Genomic DNA, 25,259 nt, shown 5'->3' with positions numbered 1-25,259 from the left:
GCAGTGCTCTACCCTAAAGTATTGAACGGTCATAAAAAAAAGGGTCCAAGCCATACTTTCAGCCGGAATAATCCAAAACACCACGCTTGTATTGTGTGCTGCACACTATGTGACTGTGTGGACTGAGACAGCAGGTAATGCCAACCATGATGACCTCCAGAGGAATATCTTGTGCCCTGGCATATACATTAAAAAAACAATTGGCACTAATAATACCCATATATAGGAAATGCAGCATAGCTACAATAGCAATGCCTATTCTTGCGAAATGCAGCAGAGCTGCCATGGTGATGGCCATACATGAGAAATACAGCAGAACTACCAAGGTGATGCCAACGCATGAGAAATGCAGCAGAGCTACAATGGTGATGCCCATTCTTGAGAATTACAGCAGTACTACCATGAGGATGCCCATGCATGAGAAATGCAGCAGAGTTATCACAAAGACGTCCATACTTGAAAAATGCAGCAGAGCTACCATGGTGATGCCCATCCCTGAGAAATGCAGCACTGTTGCCATGATGATACCCATGCTTGAGAAATGCAGCAGAACTACAATTTCGATCCCCATTCTTGAGAAATGCAAAAGACTTATCATGGTGATGCCCGCACTTGAGAAATACAACAGAGCTGCTATGATGATGCCCATCATTTAGAAATGCAGCAGAGCTACTATGGTGATACCCATTATTGAGAAACGAAGGAGTTCTACCATGGTGATGCCCGTCCTCGGGAAATTCAACAGATCTACCATGGTGATGTCCATTCATGAACAATGCAGCAGAACTACTATGTTGATGCAAATACATGAGCAATGCAGAAGAACTACCATGGTGATGCCCATACATGAGAAATGCAGCAGAACTACCGTGGCGATGCCCATTCTTGAGAAATACAGCAAAGAGTGAATCCCATTCTTGAGAAATGCAAAGAGCTACCATGGTGATGCCCATTATTGAGAAATAAAACCGAGCAGCCAAGATGATGCCCATTCTTGGGAAATGCAGCAGAACTATCATGGTGATGACCATGCTTGAGAAGGGCAACATAGCTACCACAGGGATGCCCATCATCATCAGGAAATGCAACAGAGCTACCATGGTGATGCCCATACATGATATTGCATCAGTGCTACTATGGAGATGCCCGTTCATGAGAAATGCAGCAGAGCTACCACGGTTATGCCCATTAATGGGAAATGCAGCAGAGCTACCATGGTGATTCCCATTCTTGGGAAACACAGTGTTATGTTCAATATAGGTAGCCCTATTTAGGCCCGGGTAATATCATACACCTTCACCTACATTATCTCCTTTATACTGCACAGTAACAAGCCTTTTGGATTGAACATTTACCTACTTCTAGTCCTGGGCACATTAGGAGGGGTTTTCCCTAAACAATAGCATCTGATAACAATAGACTCATACAGTATGAATGAATATTCATAAGGGTTCTTGAAAAACAGGCAGAGGCTACACCACCTGCATAATATCTACATACAAGGTTCATCCCATGCATCATCATCAAATCCAACAATGACTAATACAAGAAACAAGGGACAAAGAAACCCTAGATACTTTCTGTATAAATACTGCACATCTTGCAGGGTTCGAAAGAGGGAACTAGACTTCCAGGCCGACACACTGACCAGAGACACTGAGGCTCCTGCATGCAGACACTCCAGCTGACAGTGGTCTAACACATTCCCTACGGGGCATCCATCTCAAGACCAGGACAGGGTCCCACACTCTCTCACTTCAGGTAATAGGGTTAGACTAAATCTTAGAGGGATTCTTGGCTTCACACCTACTCACATGCTAGGTACACTTAGGTACATCTAGATAGGTATCGTAGGAGTATGCACACTTTTATCATGCATTTTATATTCACGTATGTATTCACGATTATTACAAGATGGTAGAACTGTACTATATACTATATGTACTATCCTTTTATTCTTACTGTGCTGCTAATCATATATATCTGCTACTGTCTAACAGGTATTGCAGCACATTTGTTTTACACTAGAAGAAAAACTGTGCAATAAATTCTTAATGTAACACGCCCGACTGTTTCTTCTGTGTAACTCTCTGAGACTGAATAAGTGATCACGAGTGACTGAGCGAAAGGTAATACATTGTTCCACGATCCAAGGGGATTAGGGTTGTCATGTTCTGAGATCGCCAGAATCTATTCTCTCCCCGATAAGAGGAGATTTTAGTGGCATTGTGATCTAGCTAAAACAGAAAGGCTAACATTCTCAGTGGGGGTGTTCAGAGTCAGTCTGCCACCAATCCTACAGTTTATGTTTTCCAAATGCGCAAGGCCTTTATGGAGATATAGGAACTACACAACATGGCACAGCCAACGTTGGTTAGGTACTTAGTAGTATCCGAGTTGTTCAATCATGCTAATTTTCAGAGACTCCTTCTCACAAAACACCAGAGATGTCTGGAGTGGGTGGGCATTAACTCTGCCACAGCTGAGTAGGCTAAATATCCTATTTATTGGCTGCTGTTTAATCAATCTTAACGGACACAGTGTTCCTAAAATTGTGCATAAAACCTTATCATATTTCCCTTGAACAAACGTATTCTTTAATGAAAATGACTGAGATGGGAAATAACCCAGTAGTAGGTCTACATATCTCGGAAGAGAAGAAGATACAGACAGAATTCCAATTGCAGAAAAATTCAGACATACAATCACCCTGAAACTGTTTTACTAAATGGTTTATCAGCTAGGGGCGGCTTAGAAGTGATCGTGAATGAGGCACACAAGTCAAACAAAACAGTTCTATTTTATACGTGGTTTACGTTCCCAGCAGCAGATGCGAGAACACATACATTTCACTCCTAGTGGGAGATGCACCAATGGAATATGGTCCGTTCAAGGACATAGAGACTCTACTCATGTACCAGGTTCACTTATACTGGTTTAAAGGCAGCTTACCCCACATAAGAGGAAGAGTAAGATGAGGCCCGCTCGGGGAAGAAGGGCAACATGGCCTATAGTAGCGGCCAACACACCACATCCTGATACAATGCCACAGGCAGACTTACTCATACAACACAAAGATTTATTTTTAATCTACAGAAATGTGACACAATTCGTCGTGAGGACTTTCACAGTCCAGCCAACAACAGTTGCAACAAAATGGAACTCAATCTCAGGGTACAGCAACAAAAATCAAATCACAAACTTTACAGGTGGTAATGGTTGAAATGCCCATGAAACGTGAACAAATGCCATTCTCGGTAGCTCAGAAAATAACGCAGGTAGAGGTCGGATTCCAAAATACTACCCTGTTTGAAAAACACAGAATGCTAACTATCTGCTTGCCCATAGGGATAACACCACAAGTAGAAGATAGTACCACTCGGGGTACAGTCTTGCTGTCATGATATTTCTGTGTTAGCAGTAGTACCTGATGTATTAAGACAAATACAAAATGAGTACGGAGCAGAGCCTGCCCGAAATTTAGGGATGAAGTTACTAGGTAACTATGACCAGGTATGAGCCATAATAATAGCTAATATTAAAGGAGAAGCAGCTTCGGTGGCGATCCGCCAATGCCTAAGGGAGTTCAGTGCTATAGATCAACAATACAAACAACCCAGAAAGGCAGAGGCAGTTTACGTGGGAAAGCATTAAAACTACAACTGATGGGCCTTCCTGAAAAGGAGAAATCCAAGCAGACACCTGCTGCTTCTAAAAAGAAGTGGGATAATAAAAAACAACAAAAGTTTAAAGGATCAGTCCGAGGCAGATCTCCTCTACAGGAGCCCTCTGAAAAGAGGTATAATCTCAGGAACAGGGATAATATTAGGAAACCTGACAAGTATAAGGATACTGATAAATATTCCTCTTGTTCCTTTCAGGATTCATTGAAAAACTCCCAGAGGGAAGGACAGTCAGAAAGACAAGAAGCGCGTACAAAGTCCAGAAACAAACAGCATGCTCAAGACTATAATTCCAAAACAGAAAGAAGACAAGTCAAAATCAAAACCTCAGTAGAAGCAGAAAGTTGCAGGCTTGAAGATCAAACATGCCCAGAATTCTGAGGACACAACTTTTGAATGGGGAATGGGCTCATACGATGCTGGACAGTGCAGCAGAAGAAACAATAGCTCGCCAGAACCTGATGAAGTTTCTGGTGATTGCAGACTTGACTGATTACATCACGGTGCAAACACCAGATACAAGGGTAAGCGTCCCACATAAGTTATATGAAATTACACTCCGCATGGGGTAGAACAAGTCCAGAAAAGTTAAAGGTCTCTTTTGGGAGAATCTGTCATCTGGTTATTACATCCTATTAGCTGAACAAGATTGTCCGCCAGCATTTGGTATGGAGTGCCATAGGGAAGGAACCGTAATTTTTTTCTTCCTTCTCTGACCTCGTCCCCATTAATTTTATTCACACATATGCATGGGCAGTTGCCCTAGCTCCAGCAATGTACAAAAAACATGCTGGATGGGGTGAGAATTCAACCCACCACATGATACTGTTAAAAGTTGCGCCAAATGCACAGAGACAAAATCCAATAAAGCAAGAAGTTAAAAAACAGGTCAGGGAGATCTTAGATCCACTTGACTACCAAGGGGTGATTCAAAATTGCATCTCATCAATGAACAATCATTTTGGGAGAATCTGTCATCTGGTTATTACATCCTATTAGCTGAACAAGATTGTCCGCCAGCATTTGGTATGGAGTGCCATAGGGAAGGAACCGTAATTTTTTTCTTCCTTCTCCGACCTCGTCCCCATTAATTTTAATCGCACATATGCTTTGCCATGGGCAGTTGCCCTAGCTCCAGCTCCAGCTCCAGCAATGTACAAAAATCATGCTCGATGGGATGAGAATTCAACCCACCACATAATACCGTTAAACCTTTCGCCAAATGCACAGAGACAAAATCCAATAAAGCAAGAAGTTAAAAAACAGGTCAGGGAGATCTTAGATCCACTTGACTACCAAGGGGTGATTGAAAATTGTACCTCATCAATGAACAATCCTTTGTTTCCCGTAATGAAACAGGACAATTCATATTGTCTAGTTTTAGATTACAGACATTTAAACATATGCACAAAAACATTCGCTGTCCAAAATGCACACGGTGGCGCAATAATGAAAAACATTGTGCGGAAAAAAAATACAAAACTACACTTGATATCTCAAATTGATTTTTCTGCCAAAATATAGTGCCTGAAAGCAGGTATTTGACAGCATTCTCAGCATTGGGGTCCAAGGGACAATTTTGTCGTCTCCCCAAGGGTATAAGAATAGCCCAGGGTTATTTTCAGCAAGAGTAACAGAGTTACTCCAAAATTTTTATGTGGAAACATTGTCCTTTGTGGTTGACAATGGACCAGATCCTGATTGGAAAGGATGATTGGTTCGCCCATAGACACGAACAGATGTCAGCAAAGATTCTGGGGTACCACCGAAGGTTTCAGTATCCATAGGCCTGACGCATGCAATGTACAAAGAGAACATCCAGGTGAAGTGACATCATACAGTGTTGGGAAGTTGTGCCTTAATTGGCTAGAAACCTCAACACTCAGAGAAGTGAAACAGCACTTATCCTTACTCACACATGATATGTATCTTAGGCCCCAGGAAACCATGACAGAAACGTTTCATATATGCTGGCATTTATCCCAATAAGAGGCCACAGAGAGAATACAGGAACTCGACCATATTACCTTAGAGAAGGCCTTAGGGTGGCAGATAATGGGTTAACAGCTCCATGATATATTCCTTAGGCAACATTGTATCATCTACAATAGGCATACTGGAACAAGTATTGGCCATATTACAACACGGGCAGTCTCAGTTACATTCTATTATGTTGTTAAGCTGGACGCTGCAAACTTTGCATGCAGGCTATGTGCCTTGCCGTTTTATCAACAGTACGTCTCTGTTTCTGAATACAACCTAACTGATAAACAGGTAAAAATGCAAAAAGGATAGCAAAATATACAATGCTGCGTAACTAGATAGCTGAATCACCATCCACGGAATGGCTAATCCATGGCCACATAACTCTACCGATCACTAATTTTCAGTTTCAATATTGCCTTGAGCAACGGCAGGCAGGCAAATATGAAAAAAGGGGTAAGGAATACATTAAGGAATCCTGGGAATTACGTACATATTTTGATGCCGGAGTGAGGATCGAGAAGTGTTTCTAAGCGGTACAAACTGTAAGAACGCTTTGAGTGGTTCACTTAACATCCTTTGATTAACTCTGCCACACGAGTTTCCTCAAACAGTGAATGCAGACGGCGTCTGTTTATGAATCCTCATAATGGTATTTTTCACTCAGTAATCCGTTTGTGTTTGTCTAGGAAACGTCACAATCATTTATACTAAAATAATACATGCCTGTGGCTTAGCAGTGACACTTTAGTTAACATCCTATGTACATCATCAATGTTGTTCGGATTTTAATATTCATATTTTCTTTTGTTATTGGGTTGCAACCTTGATTTGGCGCCTTTTTTTGTTTGTGTATGTCATGACATTATTTATATTTCTTAAATTGTAACGATTTTAGGTAATCATATATAATAAACTATGACTAATGACTAATGAGTGGTTCTCTCATATTCCAGGATATTTTACTACACAGAGCTTGTATTGATTAAGTAGCAAACTTGTCCTGCCACCAGCAATGGACTCCAGCAGCCGTGATTACACCAGTATTCAAGCTGCTCTCGAATGGGAGTTACTTGATGCTGAATGATCAAGGTTGTTGTGGGATGCTTCTGGGGATTGCCTATCTTGTCACGGTGAGCTCTAGGGTGACTTGCTGAATGCAAGTATTTTTCCCCCAACAAATACAGTCAGGGAGGCGCGCTATGGCCTTCGCTAAAAGTTTCCTTCATACAATTTGATACTTTGAGCAGAATGAAAGGCATGCTTTTACAGCAAACTGTGCCCTTAACCTCCACCCAGGAGACCCTTGATCTTCAAATCACAAGGTCCTCAGCAGAGATACGGGTTCTCATATATATAAACTGCCCTTCTCATTTCACAGAAATGGTGGGACGTATCTTTAAGATGTCTGATATGAGTGGTATTGTATACCTATTTAAGACATAGAGTCAGGATTTCTAAACACCTTTCAGTCAGTCCTCTTAGTTATTACAAACTTTATACACTCCGTATTGGGAAATATTGTTGGAGGTCTTCCGCTGATCCTGCTCTCAATAGCAGGTATCCTGATTGTTATTATTCTGCTAAGCCATAGATGGCCCAATCAAATACAAGATAGCAAAAGCACTCCTGGAGCGTAAATACTGTGAACGCATGGTACAACATCTGGGCACACCTAGCCTGCTGGAACTGAGTGCCTCATGAGTCCTATTGTTTAGACCAGTCTGGATGGACTGCATCTTACTGTTCCTTGATGCCTGTTTCGCGGAGAAAAATGCGTGTTAGTTCTCTGTCTGACACTACCATCAGCAATGCCAGCGGTCATGAATACCATGCTGGAACCAGTGAGGGTCCATGCTCGGCAATGTCCCCAGTGTATTCCTAGCCTGAAAGATGCATTTATTGAGAGCCCGCTGTGGAAATCTGAAATAATATTCGTTAGCCTCAGCTGAAGCCATCTTGGTTGTGGCATCCATTGTGTTAGCTTTGTAGTCCTCCCGTCTTCACTGTTGCTTGCCCTTCCTGATCCTGATCTCGCAAACGCCCATTGGCCTGCAAACCCTTTTAAATTCTTTCCAACATTATTGTAATGAGAAAGGTCTACAAATAAACACAAAGAAGACCAAATGCTTGGCTCGTAATCCTCACAAATATTTTAAGGGTAATTTCTTCCTAAATAGCCAAAAACTGGAACTTGTGTCTAATTTTTCTTATTTGGAATTTCCTTAGATTCCAAAAACTCATGGAAAACCCAAATCGAAAAACGCATAACCATTTTCCTTAGTTGGTTGACAAGCCATCAGCAGAGCTATGAGTAACCAGGATTGCTATATACCCGCTATGCAGTTTAGTAAGATCACGAACACGTCTGCAGTAACAACAGACCTAGCGGGTAAGATCCAACAAGGTTACTTCGTAAGTATTTGAGAGTACTGGAATAACGAGCCAAGGGATGTGGCCCAGCCCGGCCCTGTCCGACCTCGGACGGCTTCAGACGGCCCGCCCTTTGCCCGTGCTTCGCCTGGCGCATCCCGCGCGCATTCCCGCGACGCAGACACAAGGCGCAATTTAAGGCGCAGAAGATGACGTTGGCGGCTTCTGCCGCTATGCCCCCTGGGAAAGCTAGTCCTCCTCTCGGCGGCCGCTGTGGATGGGAATGCGGCTGCGGGAGGACTATAGGTCGGCGAAGCAGGTAGGGCACTCGGAAATCAGTCAAGGAGCCAAGTCGTCCAGATTTCGCCAGCATGAATAAGGGAACACCCGCTCCACCGACACGGAGAGCAATTTAAGGCGCCTCCGGGCGCAGAAGATGACGTTGGCGGCTTCTGCCGCTATGCCCCCTGGGAAAGCTAGTCCTCCTCTCGGCGGGCGCTGTGGATGGGAATGCGGCGGCGGGAGCACTATAGGTCGGCGAAGCAGGTAGGGCACTCGGAAATCAGTCAAGGAGCCAAGTCGTCCAGATTTCGCCAGCATGGGATAAGGGACATTCCATGAACTTAGAGGGCAGTCATTGACGGATGATATGGGTAAGCATCTGTTCGTCGACAAATTTGTTGCTAACATGTTGCCAGAAATAACTAGTCGCCTTAAGGCCAGCGAGAGTTTGTGGACTACCACTTCCCCAGTGTCCTTTTTGATTATGGCACAGTATTATGAGTATCAGGAATTAGAAGCAAAGGGCAAGGAGGATAACAAGGTTAAGGTTTTAAAGACAAAAGGTATGTTGGCTCAAGTATATGGTCCATTAATCAGAGTTAGTGGAAGAGGTGGACAATCAGTATATACAGACTGTGTACCCCCTTTCTCTCGAGCTCCTTTGTCTTCTGATCAGTGTGCTTATTGAAAAGAGATTGGACATTGGCATTCTGAGTTCCCACTTTTGTGAGGTCAACAATATCAGCAGGGGAGAGGAAGCATGAGAGGATGCCCAGGGAATTCAGGACATAGGGGAGGAATAGTAACTTGTCCCAGGTTTGAGGCAGTTGAACACAGACCAAATTATTATAATACCTTTGATAAACAAAATCAATATCATATGACAGATTATTCGGCTGATGGTCTTGGAGATTCTGATTAGGAATGCCTACAATGGGGTAAGAAACCGGTTAAGGTCCACGCAGATCAGAAAGGTCCTTAAGTTGATGCAAATGTCTTGGGCTCTACTGTTCGTTTCAGGTTAAAACAATGGCTACCCGTAGTGCTCTGGTTCCCCTGTCTGGTTCAATGATAACATCATAGGATTCGATGGGACACCTACATCTAGCCCACTGTCATAGCCACTTGCATTTAGTCATGATAAATTCACTGCAGCATATGTCAATTTTTGCTTTCCCCTACCACGCCGAATAATATTGTGGGTATCAATGTGCTGAAATATTTGTGTGCTACAATATGCTGTTCACCAGAAGGTGTGCATGTTATCTTAAATGATAATTATCCAATGGTTGAGAGGTCTTGTCTCATTAAAGAGGATATCGCTCTGGCATGCTTACCTAGTACTTTATGGGCTAATAATGTGGGAGAAATGGTTATTCCACTAAAGCATATTCAATGAAGGAAGGTGCTTCATTGCCTCGACTGCCCCAATATAAAATATCTTGGGAAGGCAAAGAAGCATTGATGCACATTGTTCAGGATTTTTCACTCACACGCCCTCTGGTCAGGGTGGGCCTTAGCGTGCCCATACTGCCAAGGTTCATTTCATTTGGTCCTGATGAATGGCAGGTATATTTACACCATAATTGGCAGAAATATGATCACCTGGCCCCACCTAAGAGGAAGTAGCCAAACAATTTATTTGGCCCCCTTCCGACACCCTGTTTTTAATATGTCTGATTGATCACCTAAATAAATTCTTTTTGTGACACAATCGAGACATTTTTAATTTAAAGAACACTATCACTTAAAAAAAAAACAGCTCCGCAGTAACTCTGGCGTCGAAGCACACAGGGGAGGCACTCGGCCTCTCCCGGTGGGGCCCAATGATGAAGCATGTCACCAACCAGGTTGGTGAGTGAGGGCCTTCTATATAAATCTAAAAAGATTCGTATTCCTACCCCCATGCTCTTTCTTTTGTGGTTACAGTAATTAGACTCTTTTGTCGTTTAAACTATATTGCTGGGGGGTAAGAGTGTATTCACTACATTTTCCCTCCCTCTCCCTTTGATGATTGACCTACAAGATACACCTGTTTCTAGTGTTGATGGAGAATTGTGGGTTGATGGATCCTGCCTGAAGCTGCCTGATGGCATTACATCTGCTGCTAATGCTATTACAACACTTCAGACAGTAGTTGAGACCACTCGCATCCCAGAGAAGTCAGATCAAGCAGCCGAGTTGATAACACTGACAAGATCATGTGAGCTTAGTACAGATGTGCTTGTTAACATTTTCACTGATAGCCAATATGCCTTTGGCGTGGCATATATATTTTCGGACAGCTATGGAGAGAAAGAGGCTTTCTTACTTTACATGAGACACAAATAGTGCATGGGGAATTAGTACATTATCTCCTTACTGCCTTTACCTATCCTAAAAAAGTAGTAATTGTTAAATGTAGGGCACACAAGAAAGTGACCGATAAAATAGGAGCAGTCAATGCCTTTGAGGATTATGCAGCTCGGGAGCCCGCAAATGCAGTGAAGTACCACATCTATGTATGTAGTTAAATCACAGGACGTTGGCATGATGTTAGGCAAGAGGTGCTGAACACGTTACAATCTGCCTCTGTTGATGAATTAGACCAATGGTCCAAGGAGGGAGCATTGTATAATGAGGGCTGTTGGAGGAATAAAGAAATGTCTATTTTATTTTATTAACCTCTTCAGTGCTCATGACAAGGTCAACTCGTCATGGGTTTTACCTGCCCTGTGCTTATGACGAGTTGACCTTGTCATGAACAATGCAAATTCAAGCTGTTCAGCACCCAGCGGGAAAACCCCCTAGCAGCCAAGGTGTTAATTCATTTATAAAGTTTTATATAGCGCAAACTTTATCCCGAAGGATATCAGAGCACTTTACAGTTAGAGGGAAAGGAAGGAAAAATATCACAAGACTAAAATGGTGAAACAATATGCATAGAAACATATGGTGCACGTATAACAGATCCTATCTAATTCAGGATTAACGCAGAGTGGGCTAGTCAATGATAAGATGACATCAAGGGAGTGATGATACATAATGATGTAAAGGGGTCGAATACAATTGTAACAAATAGAATTATTAACCAATGCTGTAGTATTTACATAGTGATTAGTGACCATCGTGTTAAGGTAAGAACTTATTTATGAGGAATTATTTTGCTTCCACTTTGAAAGCAACCTTGGAGGAGATTCTACGAATATCTGGTGGAAGAGAGTTCCAAATTTTTGGTGCAGCCCCAGAGAAGGCTCGTTGGCATGTTCTCTTTTTGCGGAATATCTGAGGTTTCAAGAGGAGGGAGTTAGCACTCCTAGACGGTCAACCCCCTCGGTGATTCACATGGCACATGGGCTGGCACATGTTGGAGCATCCTCAATAGCAAAGCAACTTATGCAAGTTTAGGATCATCCAGATATTGTCGGTACGGCTAAGAAAATAGTCCAGTCCTGTCTGATCTGTCTCCAGTATAATCCTGGAAAGGGAACACGACAGAATGGTTTGCAATACCTACTGCACCTTTTGAGGATCTTGAAATGGACTACATCCAGTTTGAGCATTGCAACAACCCAAACTATGTTCTGGCAGTAGGTTGTGCCTGTAGTAAATGGGGGGAGGCATAAGCTATGAAAGATAATACAGCTCTTACTACAGCAAAGGTGCTCCTAAAGGAGGTTTTTCCTGATTCTGCATTTGTTGAATTTTGTGGAGTGACAACAGACCCCATTTTACTGGGCAAGTAGTTGAGTATCTCATGAAAGGGTTGGGAATAAAGCAGAAGTTCCATGCTGCTTTTCACCCACAAACAGCAGGGCTAGTTAAACGTTACAACTCTACTCTGAAATTGAAATAGGCTAAGATACAGGCTTCTACATCTTTGAAATGACCTGATGCACTGCCTTTAGCATTGCTGGCCATTAGATTGATACCACATACACAATCTGGCCTCACACCATAAGAGGTGGTTTTTGGAAAGCCAATGAATATTTGGGGGCTTCTTAAGCCACGCCCTATACATGATGAACCCTATGTATTGATTAGTCTCAGTTGACTGACAGTTTATTTTCTACAGATTTGGGAGACTCTTCCAGACAAGTCGCAAGGTGAGGGCCACTGCTAGTGCCCTGGTGACTATGTTATGATTAAATCCTTACAGAGGACCAGCTCCCTAGCACCGAGGTAACGAGGCCCTGAGCAAGTGTTGCTGGCTACCAGAACTGCAGTTCGATTGACGAACCGGAAAAACTGGGTCCATACAACACACTGTCGAAAAGTGTTGCAAGACCAAGTGAGCCCAGCTGTGGTGATGGATCACCACGTTAACTTGGTCACTGAGAAAGGACAAGTGGTGTCACCTGAAGCATCTGAGGAAGTCTTCTCTGACCATACGATCCCTGGTACATCTCTATATCTGCTGCGACCCAGGAAGAAAGATTCTTCGTGGCTGAAGAAGACTGTTTAAGCCACTGTCCTGGGTGGTTAAAGACTGGCTTCAAAGGGGGATAGTCTTTTAGTGACTACTCGTCTCAATGTTAGTGAAGAGAACAACGCATGCCCAGGACCTTAGTGCACCATCTGTTTGTCAATGAGATGAATATGCCTAAGGAAAATAAACCGGCTGCTGCAAGACTGTGTGTAAGAGAAGAATAATGATTGTTACTGGACTCACTTTGACTGTTGTTATTGTTGCTATAATAACATGGGTTGTAGAGGGAGTAGCTCCTGTCAGAAATCTACTGATTACTACTACTCCTGTCCCTATTGAAAACCATTATTTACTCTTCCTTATCATGAGCCAAAACATAGAAGGTCCAACCTCAATAACACTTTCATTCAAATGTTGCATCATACACAATGTTACAAATGTTACCAACTGCTGGGTATGTGGAATGATAAACACACAAGATGATGGACGGAATGTTGCACAATGGCAAAACATTCACCACCAGTCACAGATCTGGGTGTAATCCATCGTTATTTTGCTCACCAAGCCACCCCCGTTCAGACATGGCTGTAGGCAAATGAGTCGTGGCCCTGTGCCTCATGGGAACAGTCCAGACCGAACTGCCAAGCCATGTCTTCCCTGGTCCGGAATCAAGCATCCTAGGATCGGTTTCTGGCTATCAGCCGCCTTCAGCCAGGATAGCTTGACTCCAGTGGCATAGTGAGCACGGGACCCACGTCTGGGCATACCCTTCCTACATAGGGTAAACAGAAAAACACACAAGATGATGGACAGAATGTTGCACAATGGCAAAACATTCACCCCCAGTCACAGATCTGGGTGTAATCCATCATTATTTTTCTCACCAAACCACCCTAGTTCAGACATGGCCATATGCATATCAGTCTTGACCCTGTGCCTCATGGGAACAATCCACACCAAACTGACAAGCCATGTCTTCCCTGGACCGGAATCAAGCATCCTAGGACCGTTTTCTGGCTATCAGCCATCTTCAGCCAGGATAGCTTGACTCCAATGGCGTAGTGAGCACGGGACCCACGTCTGGGCATACCCTTCACACATAGGGTGAACAGCAAAACAAACAAGATGATGGACAGAATGTTGCACAATGGCAAACATTCACCCCCAGTCACAGATCCGGGTGTAATCCATCGTTATTTTGCTCACCAAGCCACCCCAGTTCAGACATGTCCATATGCAAATCAGTCTTGACCCTGTGCCTCATGGGAACAGTCCAGACCGAACTGCCAAGCCAGGTCTTCCCTGGACCGGAATCAAGCATCCTAGGACTGGTTTCTGGCTATCAGCTGTCTTCAGCCAGGATAGCTTGACTCCAGTGGCGTAGTGAGCACGGGACCCACGTCTGGGCATACCCTTCCCACATAGGGTGAACAGCAAAACAAACAAGATGATGGACAGAATGTTGCACAATGGCAAAACATTTACCCCCAGTCACATATCTGGGTGTAATCTGTCGTTATTTTGCTCACGAAGCCACCCCATTTCAGACAAGGCCATATGCAAATCAGTCTTGACCTTGTGCCTCATGGGAACAGTCCAGATCAAACTGCCAAGCCATGTCTTCCCTGGACCAGAATAAAGCATCCTAGGACCAGTTTCGGGCTATCAGCCGTTTTCAGCCAGGATAGCTTGACTCCAGTGGTGTAGCGAGCACGGGACCCACGTCTGGGCATACCCTTCCCACATAGGGTGAACTGCAAAACATACAAGATGATGGATGCAATGTTGCACAATGGCATAATATTCACCCCCAGTCACAGATCTGGGTGTAATCCATCGTTATTTTGCACTGGATGATCTTGGTCTAGACGCAGAAGCCTACAGGGCAAGGTTTCGAAAACAACAAGGCTTACCAGGAGAGAACCCGAAGACACTGTTTTTTTGCCTTAAGATGGCTGCCATCAGTACCGAAGACGAAATAATGACTAAGGTATACCTAGAGCAGTTCATGGAAGCTCTCCCCTATGGTACGCAGAAATGGCTCAAGCAACACTATAACTTCTCCGCCGAACAAGCCTTTGAGATGGCTGCAAACTACCCTTGAGCCCAACCTCGGGCTTTGGGATGGGACATTGAAAAAACTCACAAAAGCAGCCTGCCTGCCAAACCTGAAAAGAAGCCAAAACCATTGTTGGATCTTCCAAGGACAAAACCTGCCCGAGTAGAGACTCCCACGTTCAGAGGGCCCCAGTGTTTTAAATGTGGCAACTGGGGCCACATTGCCCATTTTTGCCCTAGAAAGAAACCAGCAGAGAAGCCAATGGAAGTTGGGTACATCCAGACGGCGGTACTATACTCCACAGAGATGGGGACATCCTTTTACGCACGTGTGCTGGTGAATGGGAAACAGGTAAAAGCCCTCTTAGATTCTGGATGCAAGCAGTCAGTAGTCCAGAAAAGTATTATTCGCCACACCCAGTATATTCCCGACACTCTGGTTTACATCCGTTGCGTGCACGGAGATGTAAAACCGTATCCGCTGGCACTGGTAACCATGATACCCATAGACAGAAACCTTTGTACAGTTAAGGTGGGGGTAGTCGGTTCTTTGCCAGAAGACATCATCCGGGGGGTTGACAATCCTAATTTCCTCTCCCTATTACAAGATAAAGTAGGAAGACAAACGGTAGAGCAGGGGATCCCTCTTCCGGCCTTCACCTCCCCAGACACTTGGTTGTTGTACAGTAGTTTCTGCTTCGCCCAGGCCAATGACTCCACTTTGTTTAATGCCTGGGAGTCCACCCATGTTAACCAGAGTAACCCTAACCCCGCGTATCCCCATTTTATAATCAAGAAAAATCTCCTGTATCGCAAAGGAGGTCTGGTGGAGCCATCCCATCTACTAGTCCCTGTACCCTTCCCGGAGCAGATCCTATTCTTCTCCCATGCCCACCTCACAGCAAGACACTCTGGGACGGAGAAAACCACAGTGAGTGTATTACGTCACTTCTTCTGGCTAGGCATCTACAAAGGCATCCATAAGTACTGTCAAACTTGTGAGATTTGTCAAAAAAAGAAAAAGCATCGACCCCCGGCCGCACCTCTACAACACATGCCCATTATGGGAACCCCCTTCGAGAGGGTTGGAATGGACTTGATAGGGCCCCTTCCTAAAACCGCAAGAGGGAACCTTTACGCATTGGTTATTGTGGACTATGCCATTAGATTCCCGGAGGCATTCCCCCTCCGAGCTACAACCACCAAGAACATTGCAGAGAAATGTTGGGAATTATTCTCCATAGTGGGATTCCCTAAAGAGGAGTTGACAGACCAAGCGACTCTGTTTGTGTCGCGCCTCATGAAAGAAGTGTGCCACTCTTTGGATTTACATCACCTCCGTACGTCGGTGTACCATCCCCAGACTGACGGTCTCGTCAAGAGGTATAACCAGCCCCTAAAAACAACTCCGAAAAAGATGCTCACCGTCGAGGGACGAGATTGGAACGGCCGTCTACCCCTGGCCTTATATGTGTTACGCTCATAAGTACTAAGTAGTCTGGGCTGTTCAGCATTTGAAATGCTGTATGGACGACAGCCCAGGTCCCTTTTTGAGATGACCAAAGACATTTGGGAAACAGAGAAAGAGAACGACCAACATTCCTTGTTGGAGTATACGCAACAACTGAGGTCGAAGCTGGGAAAACTGAGGAATCTAGCCTACGCCAATCTGGAGAAAAACAGAAATAAACAAAAAAAGTACTATGACAGGGGAAAGAGATGGAGGAAGCTATCGATTGGCCACTGGGTATTAGTTCTACTTCCTTCCTCCACCCGAAAATTTCAAAGTGAATGGTTAGGCCCTTACAGGGGGACGGAGACTCTGAGCAACACAACCTATCAGGTACAGGTGTCTCCTACCAAGACCCAATGCTACCATATAAATATGTAAAAAAAAATGGCTTGGTCTCCCTCCCAAAGCAGCACACCTTTCACTACCAACCCCTGTCCACCATGACACGACAATAGAAAAACTCATATTAAACTGAGACATCACAGAAGACATGAGGAAAAAACTACTTCGCACCTTGCTTCCTTTTTCAGCCGTTTTTTCGGGCACGCCATGAAAGATGTTCTTAGCGGAACACAAGATTGAGACACAGACTGGAAGGATAGTGAAATAAAGGCCATATTGGACACCCGCAGCAAGAATAGACGCAGTTAGGAGCGAGGTGCAGGATATGCTGAAACTAGGCGTGATTCGTCCATCTAACAGTGACTGTTCATCTCTTATCGTTATGGTGCCGAAGCTGGACGGAACAACACGCTTCTGCAGGGATTTTTGAGCCCTAAATGCCATCTCCACATTTAACACCTATCCTATCGCCAGGGTCGATGAGCTCATAGAGAAGCTAGGTGATGCCAAGTACATCACGACTTTTCGATTTGACAAAGGGGTACTGGCAGGTGCCCCTCCGTGAAGAAGACCATAAGAAATTAACGTTTACCACTGACAAAGGATTCTTTGAATTTAATGTTCTTCCTTCCGGACTCCACGGGCACCTGACACCTTTCAAAGGATGATGAACACCATCCTACAGACATACTCCTCGTTCAGTTCAGCTTATCTGGACGATATAATAGTTTTCAGTAACAGTTGGGCAGAACACTTGAAACACTTGGAAACCATCTTGCAGGCGCTCAAACGTGCCGGACTACACATTAATGCAAAAAAATCTTGCGCAGCATGTCAAAAAGTAAAATATCTCGGTTTCATGTTGGGAGACCGAGTAATTGCCTCCAAGCAGAAAAAGTGGGGGCCATAGCAGAAACACCTTTTTCCACCACCAAGATAGAGTTGAGGGCATTTCTGGGACTGATTGGATACTATTGGAGACTAATCCCACAGTTTGCAGAACTAGCGGCCACTTTAACCAACCTCCTTTGAAAGGAGGTACAACCACAACAACTTCAACATCCGTCCTCAGAAACAGTAGATGCCTTTAAGGAACTGAAAGAGATCATCACCACAAGTCCGCTCTTCATATCACCCAATTTTAGCAAAACCTTCATCCTTTCCACTGACGCTTCCAACTTAAGGCTGGAGGGGGGTGTTATCACAGATAGGGGGCGACGGACTAGAACACCCTATCTTATATGTCAGCAGAAAGTTGTTACCCCGGGAATGCAAGTACCCCACAATAGAGAGGGAGTGCCTGGCTGTTAAATAGGCAATGCACTATTATCTAGAAGGGAAACCATTCATCCTGTACACGGCTCATGCCCCTTTACAATGGATGAGTAGGAGCAAGACCCAGAACTCCAGGGTACTCCACTGTTTTTTGTCTCTACAGCCATTTACCTTTGAAGTACGACTTCAGAAGGGGAGAGACAATGGGAACGCAGATTTCTTATCTAGGGTCTTTCCTCTCCCCGATCGGGAGAATCCGGGGGGGGGAGGTATGTGACGGGTTGAGATAACCAGGCAAGAGTATAGACCAAAAGGGCGACTGGTGGTCTGCTGTACCTTTTTGTCCACATCTTGTCCCCTTTCAGCAGGAAGAATGGGTACCAAGCTCCAAATCTTTATTAATGAACACAGATGACAAACAAAAAGCCGCTGCCTTTAACTGGGGATTCTTACCTGACGAGACTCCTCCCCCGAATGACATCAGGATGCCCCCGCCATTAAGGACAGATATTTCCAGGAAGTGGACGTGCATCGCAACGGGAGAAGAGGAAGAGCCGGAGTTGAGTACGTTCGCAAGAGACCAAGAAGAGGAGGAAGAAGATGTTGGAGAAAGAAGACCGTGTTCCGTTATAGCCCCGCCAGAGCTAGGAGGCCAACGACCCCACGAGCCGCCGTGCAACATTCCAGGAGAATTGTGGCTAGAGCAGGTACGAGACAAGTTCTCGGGGTGGATGGGAAGAAGACACCAGGCCAACACCTAGACGGGAAGCCTCTGACCCCTACAAATTCTTGTAAATAATGTTGCACTTTCGCTAGCACTAGTACACCGATTCTCCCCCACTTTTGAATTGTGTGTATCACTTTGTGCACTAGAGTGTGGTGTTCCCTTCACTCCCCAGTCCCTTGTACAGTGGTATTCCTTAGGACAAGAGTCCTGATACATCTCTTTATTTTTACTTTATCTGACACCCCCCTCGACTCGGTGACAAGACGTTAGAAGTCCCCAAGACCAAGCCTCACCCAGACCTAAGAGGACCAAAGCTCACCATCAAGACGGAACCCGCCACCTTTGCAAACCAAAGACTAACTAGTAGACACAAACGTGGTTTTGGTAAAATAAAGCCCTACATGACACGACCAGGCCTACGTTCCGTTACAGCTACCTCGCCACAATGAGAAATGGAGGAGTATTCCGCCGTGCACTATGTTTTCCCTAACACTCGAACAGCCAAGGGAAATGGGTCTCCTCTTATCACTGTTATTAGAGCTCAGGCGGATCTCTGTGTGAGCAGTATTAGAAATATCCCTGTGGGAAAAAGTGACTGTACTATAATGTTGAATATTACAGGAATGGACAATAGCAGTTTTTGGTCATCACACAACACCAATTTCATTTTCGGAAGTAAAGGTTATTACCATCTACCTATTGGAAGGTCAGGAAGTTGTTTCGTGCCCTTTTTGCTTCCACCTGCCATAAAGACTCTTAACTGTATAATGACATTTCCAAGAACCGATTCAAAAGAACAATAAATAATAATGAGGTAGAACAAACTGATACTGCACTGCAGCAATATATTGACCTTGATTCGGGATTATTCTTCTATGTTGGTGCAGCCTTAAATAGTAGAAAGAGTAGGCTCTTGAAACTTGTTGTAGAGGCTTTGACCAATCAGACAGCAATGGAGCTTGGAAATATCACAGAAGAACTACAAATTGTTAGAGTTGTGACCCTCCAAAATAGGAGGGTCCTTGACGTAATCTTGGCTGAACGTGTTGGAGCATGTTGCATCATCGGGAGTAGCTGCTGCGTTTACATCCCTGACCACGCCCCTTCTGTTTTTTATGCAATTTCCAAGATGCCCAAAATAGCCACTGAAATCCATCAGGATTCAGGAACATGGACTGTGACCGGATGGCTATGGAACATGTTTACTGTATGAGGGTGGAAACTATTATCAGCCCTTTGTATATTTTTTAATATTTTTTTCACTTGTTGCCTATGTATTTAATGCAGCCCGATGCTTTGTTCCCTTTTTGTTTCTACTTGTACCTGGTGTATACTGACTAAACGAAATGTTAAGAATGTAAATGCTCGATTAGCACGTGATCAAGAAATTAATGAAATGATGCAGAACGATGTGAATGATATTTTTCGTATTTCTTCAGAAGCACAGGAAAATGTCTTCAGGTTATACTAAAAGGGTTGTTTGTGGAAATCTGAAATAATCTTTGTTAGAGTAAGCTGAAGCCATCTTGGTTGTGGCATCCATTTTGTTAGGTTTGTAGTTCTCTGATCTTCACTGTTGCTTGCCCTTCTAATATGCTTGTGTCATCAACTTTAGTTAACCCTTTCTGTCCCAAGCCAGAGTAATGTACGTGCTGAGAAAAGGCTTGTAGCTACTAAATTGCACCTGCTTAAAGATGTAACTGTCGACCAATTATTGCTATTGTAAACAGTTTTGTTCTCCTCCTACTCTGCTGACTAATTGATCCTCCATCTGCCCTTGTTTGTCGATAGCTTTTCCTGTGTCTAAATTCGTTCTTTCCATTTCTGTCTATATGCTTACTTTGCAACAAAGGTGTATAAAAGGTCCATGGTCTGTGTATTCAATGTACTAACTCCTGCAACACTTGAGGGTGTTTTATTGACGTAGTCCTGCTCATGAGTGATCAATAAACTTGTTATTCCAATCCCAAATTCAGTGCAGATATCTATTTATTGGTCTATGGACCAGTGGACAAGAGAAGGGTGACCCTGCACAAGTCTGAACATTAAAAGGCATATTTCCACTCGGGTATCGACTACCGCACCAGCTGCCCCTGCACCAGCTATTGACAGTACTGAGTATCATCTGTGCTCAATTGACGTGCTCTATGAGGTATTACATGGATTGTCCTCTGCAACATCGAGCAACAACAATGTTATGTCTCCGAGCCTGGACACTTAATCTGTAATTTGCTCATCGTGTGCTGGGAAATAATTAAGAATTTTTCATTTTCAAAACTCAACTAAATTTGGAACATTTCCTTTACCCCTTCCGTGCGTGTGGAATTTCTGCGCTGTGCAGGTGTTTGCATTAGTGGGTGGAGATTCGGACGGCCGGGGGCCGTCCTGCGCACGCACCCACCGTGACGGCTCTTGGCCTTCACGAGCATGGAGGAGGTTAATTGCCACTTTCACTGCTTGGCATGGCCTTCTGATGCTTGAAGTGGTTCGATTTATATAAGCAAACTAGCTTAGGACTTTAGCTTTTCCAATACTAACTTTAGAGAATAATTTTTCTCTCTCCCCCCTATTAGACTATTTTTTAAAGTTTTTACATATTTTATGAAGCTTACTGATTTATGCGCTGCTACCTAGTAAAAAGAGTAGTTCACTCGCATTTTTATCATTTTTGACTGCTCGGAAGAGGAGTTGGTATTATGTTTCATATAGGTACCCTAATATAGGCCCGGGTAATATCATACACCTTCAGCGACATTATCTCCCTTATACTACACAGTAATGAGCCTTTGGGATTGAACCTTTACCTAGTTCTAGTCCTGGGCACATAAGTAGAGTTTTTCCCTGGACAAAAGCTTGGAAATTCGGGAGTAAGTGCAACTCACACCAATGCACTTAAAAAATGTTTGTGATGCAGGCCCATAAGTTTTATTAGGAGCAGTAGGGTTGTGTACATCATGATTTATCACTTCAAATGATCTTCAATCTTATTAGTGTTTCCATCATCAGTAAAGTGGGAAACAAGTATAGGAGTATTATTTTGTGACAAGTGAGGCCCAAAGATCTCCCCAAGGTCACAAGCATCTAATTGACCTGTGCCTACTGCTTCTCTAAAGCACATGAAACTGCAGCTGGTCATTTTCAAGCTGACAGGGCACAGCTCCCAATTCAAGTTAGGTCCCAGCCATGAGCTCCAAGTTCAGATTTGGGAATGATGTCTACTTTTAAGAACTAGGGTGTTGGAGTGTTGAGACACATCACCATGTTATGGTGCTAGGAAAGGAGATATGGTGCTAAAAGTAAGAGCTAGGCTTTTATTTGATTGCTCTGTGAGTACCTTGAGCAGTATACCTTGTAGTTATATCATCCCACCCATAAATATCACATTCTTATTGCTGTGGTGTAAAGAGTGCTTGTACCTTCTTTTACCACTAACACACTGGGTATATTTACTAAGATTTGGTGCAGTGTTGCCATCATAAAAGTGATGCACACTGGCACACAGATTTTTTCTAATTTACTTTCCAGTGCAAAACTGATTTTGCATTGGAAATTAGCCTGAAAGTTATACAAAGCAATGCCTAGCAGTGGTTTGCATTATTTGGCATTAAAGGGGAGTTGCATGGGTAATACATGGCTGTTCCCATCCAGCCACCCATTTTTTCACGACAAACCTGATCAACTAAAACAGGTTTTTGCAGCTAAAAATAACACCTTTTTTATTTTAAATAGGAGCTATCAATAAAAAATGCTTTTGTTTCTCCTTTCATTTCCCAGCTTGTTTGTGTGCTGCACTGTGCAACACAGATACAAAGTAGAAAAGGTTTCAAAGATAGTCTAAGCACAGTTTTTAATACTGGAAGGGTACTCTTTCGAAGATGGCGGCTGGTCACTCAGCCGAGTGAGCATTCGTAACCTGAAATCCCTGTACCCCCTGAGGGAGAATGCGGCACGGTACGCTATGGAGAATGAAGATCAATAACTAGCAGGAATCAGGAATGCTGTGGGAGCTACTTACATTGTGGTGTATTGTGGCTGAGTACAGCGATAGTCCGTCAAGCGCTGCCGGCAGTGGGACAAGAGTCACCCCCGCAATTTTCATGACGCCCAGAAAGGGCAAGAAGCTGGATCAGGGAAAGGACACCATTGAGGAAGCAGCCACCGTGGCAGTCTCAGCAGAGGTGAGTCAGGGAAATATAGGGCTTTTGGTACAGAATATGGAGAATATGAAGCAAGGGGAGGAGGTTGATTCTCCAGGTAGCAGGACATTCCATCAGAATGCCAAGGCAAAATTTCGCTAGCAGTAATATATGAAACAATGATGTCATTAGGATTAAGTCAATCTCCAGTTCTCCCTCCCCTGAGCCCATCTCCATCATCTCTATTGGTAGATACATCATTGCCGGCTGCTAGTAGTGACGCTCCTGAGACCGATCTTCTTGCCAGTGGCAAGTATGATCATAGCGCACTTATAGAGGTTGATCCAGAAATTGACCCGGTAACTGACCCGGAAAGTGATGCTGATTCTGACCCTGAGACACATGTCCATGTCATAGAAGAAGATCTTTCCTACCCAGAGCAGGAAACTAGGGCAGTCAGAACATGTAGAAAGATCCAGCCCAAGCGTGGCGGGTTACGGTCAGGGTTGAGGAGGAAAAGGGCCTCACCGCTACGGAAAGCTAAGGATAAGAGTATGGATGTTGGGGAGGATAGTGCAAAGCATATTATGGATGATGAGCTATTTCTTAGGATAGCTGATATGATTGAGTGTAAAATAAAAGCTATTATCAAACCAATGGTGGCCAAAATTGATAAGCTCACTGCTGAGGTTAAAAAATTGGGCAGGATTCAGAATAAGGTTGTGGGGGAGGTTGGTAACATAGCAACTCTAGTTTCAAATCTAGTAGGTATAACTGGGGAGAATGTTGCGAGTGTGGCAGAGGCAGGGAGGAGTAAGACAGCAACTATCCCCCCTGGTCAGGCACCAGCAAATGTAGATAATCACCCAGTAGTAAGAGAGGATGCTTTGTTAACATCGACCGTACCACCTGTACCATGTCAGGAGACAGACTCTCCCCAATTCATAGTAGAAGCTTCACCTCTGGTGTTGGTACTGGCAAATGTACCACCTCTGGTACCTGGGCAGTTAGAATCCCCAACATCTCTCTCTAGTAAAGCGCTGCATTGGCTGTTAGGTAACGTACAGATGGCTCCAGGAGGGAAACAGCAGTTAGCAGGGGAGATTAAGACAGCTAGAAGGGTAGCCTGGATAGGGAACAGACCGAAAAAGTTCAAAGGAGACTGTGTAGGGGTGAACTTTTCTAATTCGGCTGTGCTCCCTAATGTTTTGTCAAATATACTCCCCCCTCAACGCAGGAGTGGCACTGTTGTTCCCCTCACCTTAAAAATTTTCTATGGTGAGCAGCAAAACGTGACTTATCCTAGAATTTAAGCAAGGATATTCAAACTTTTACACTTCAGCCATTCCTAGCTTACGGGGGAGACCGAAGGGAGGCTTGTTGACATGGGTTAAGCAGGACCGTAGATATTCCGTTACTCAGCTGGTCACAAATAGCCCAGATATTCTGTTAATCAGACTTAAATGCTCAGATTATAAGGACCTCTTTGTCTTTAATATCTACTCCAGGGGGCTCCCAGGTGGCAAACCCACTGAAGCAGTTGGCCAGCTAGATATTCTTCTTGAGCGATATTGCTCAAAAGGTAACATTATTGTTGCAGGAGATTTTAATTGTTGCTTTGAACCCCTAGACAGCTATGATATGGACCTTACAGTGGAAGAGGACTATATCTGGAAGATCCCTCAGCTGACGATACCACCTATTAAAAAATGGTCAGAGGCAGCATTACAACTTAAAGTCCTATGTGTGGAGCACGGGTTACGTGCCACTAATGGAAGAATGGGTTCTGACAAACAGGGCGCCTCTACCTTTAACAACGGTATATCCCATAGCCGCATAGACTACATCCTTACAAACAAAGAGAACTGGTCCAGTATTGACGATATGCGGATAGAGGAACGGGTAGAGAGTGATCATGACCCATTAATCCTGTCATTTAGGTTATTTGACTTACTTAAACGCGAAGGCCTGTGTTATTGTGTGGAGATAGCCCTCTCAAATAACCACAGACGAATTAGATGGACTAACTGTGTAATGAATGAGGAAGGTGTTGCTGCCATGAGGGATTTGACGATCCAGGCTATAATAGAATTAAGGAACAATTCCACTGTGGAGGCAGTCGTATCAAATGTTAGTCGGATCCACGACAGTTTTTTTAATCAGTTAAGATCCTTCTTCGTCAAAAAGGTGACTAAAAAACAGAGTAGGTCAGCAAGGAAGGAGGATCAATGGTATGGCAAATCCTGTAGGGTTGCATATAGGGCCCTATCAGATGCAGTAAAAACCAAAGATATAGCTAAGATTATGACTGCCCGAGTCATGTATAAAAAAACGCAACTTAAGGCAAAAAGTGACTGGGACAATGAATACTGGAGGGAGCTCCTGAGTGCTAGCAAAGAAAGATCTATGTGCTCCTTTTGGGATATGGTCAAATGGGGTAGGGGTATTAAAAGGGGTAAACCTACTAATTATGTTTCAC

General features: G+C 44.0%; 1 protein-coding gene across 1 annotated transcript in view; it reads left to right on the top strand.

Moving 5' to 3' along the window:
- The window catches only part of LOC144827855 (uncharacterized), a 237,089-nt gene that overhangs the window by 1,465 nt on the left and 210,365 nt on the right, over positions 1 to 25,259 (top strand). The window lies entirely within an intron of this gene.

The sequence above is a fragment of the Lissotriton helveticus genome, chromosome 4_1 (genome assembly GCF_964261635.1).
Source record: "Lissotriton helveticus chromosome 4_1, aLisHel1.1, whole genome shotgun sequence".
NCBI classification, from domain to species: Eukaryota; Metazoa; Chordata; class Amphibia; order Caudata; family Salamandridae; genus Lissotriton; species Lissotriton helveticus.
The sequence above is the reverse complement of the archived record's forward strand: the minus strand, read 5'-3'. Positions and strand labels throughout refer to the sequence as shown.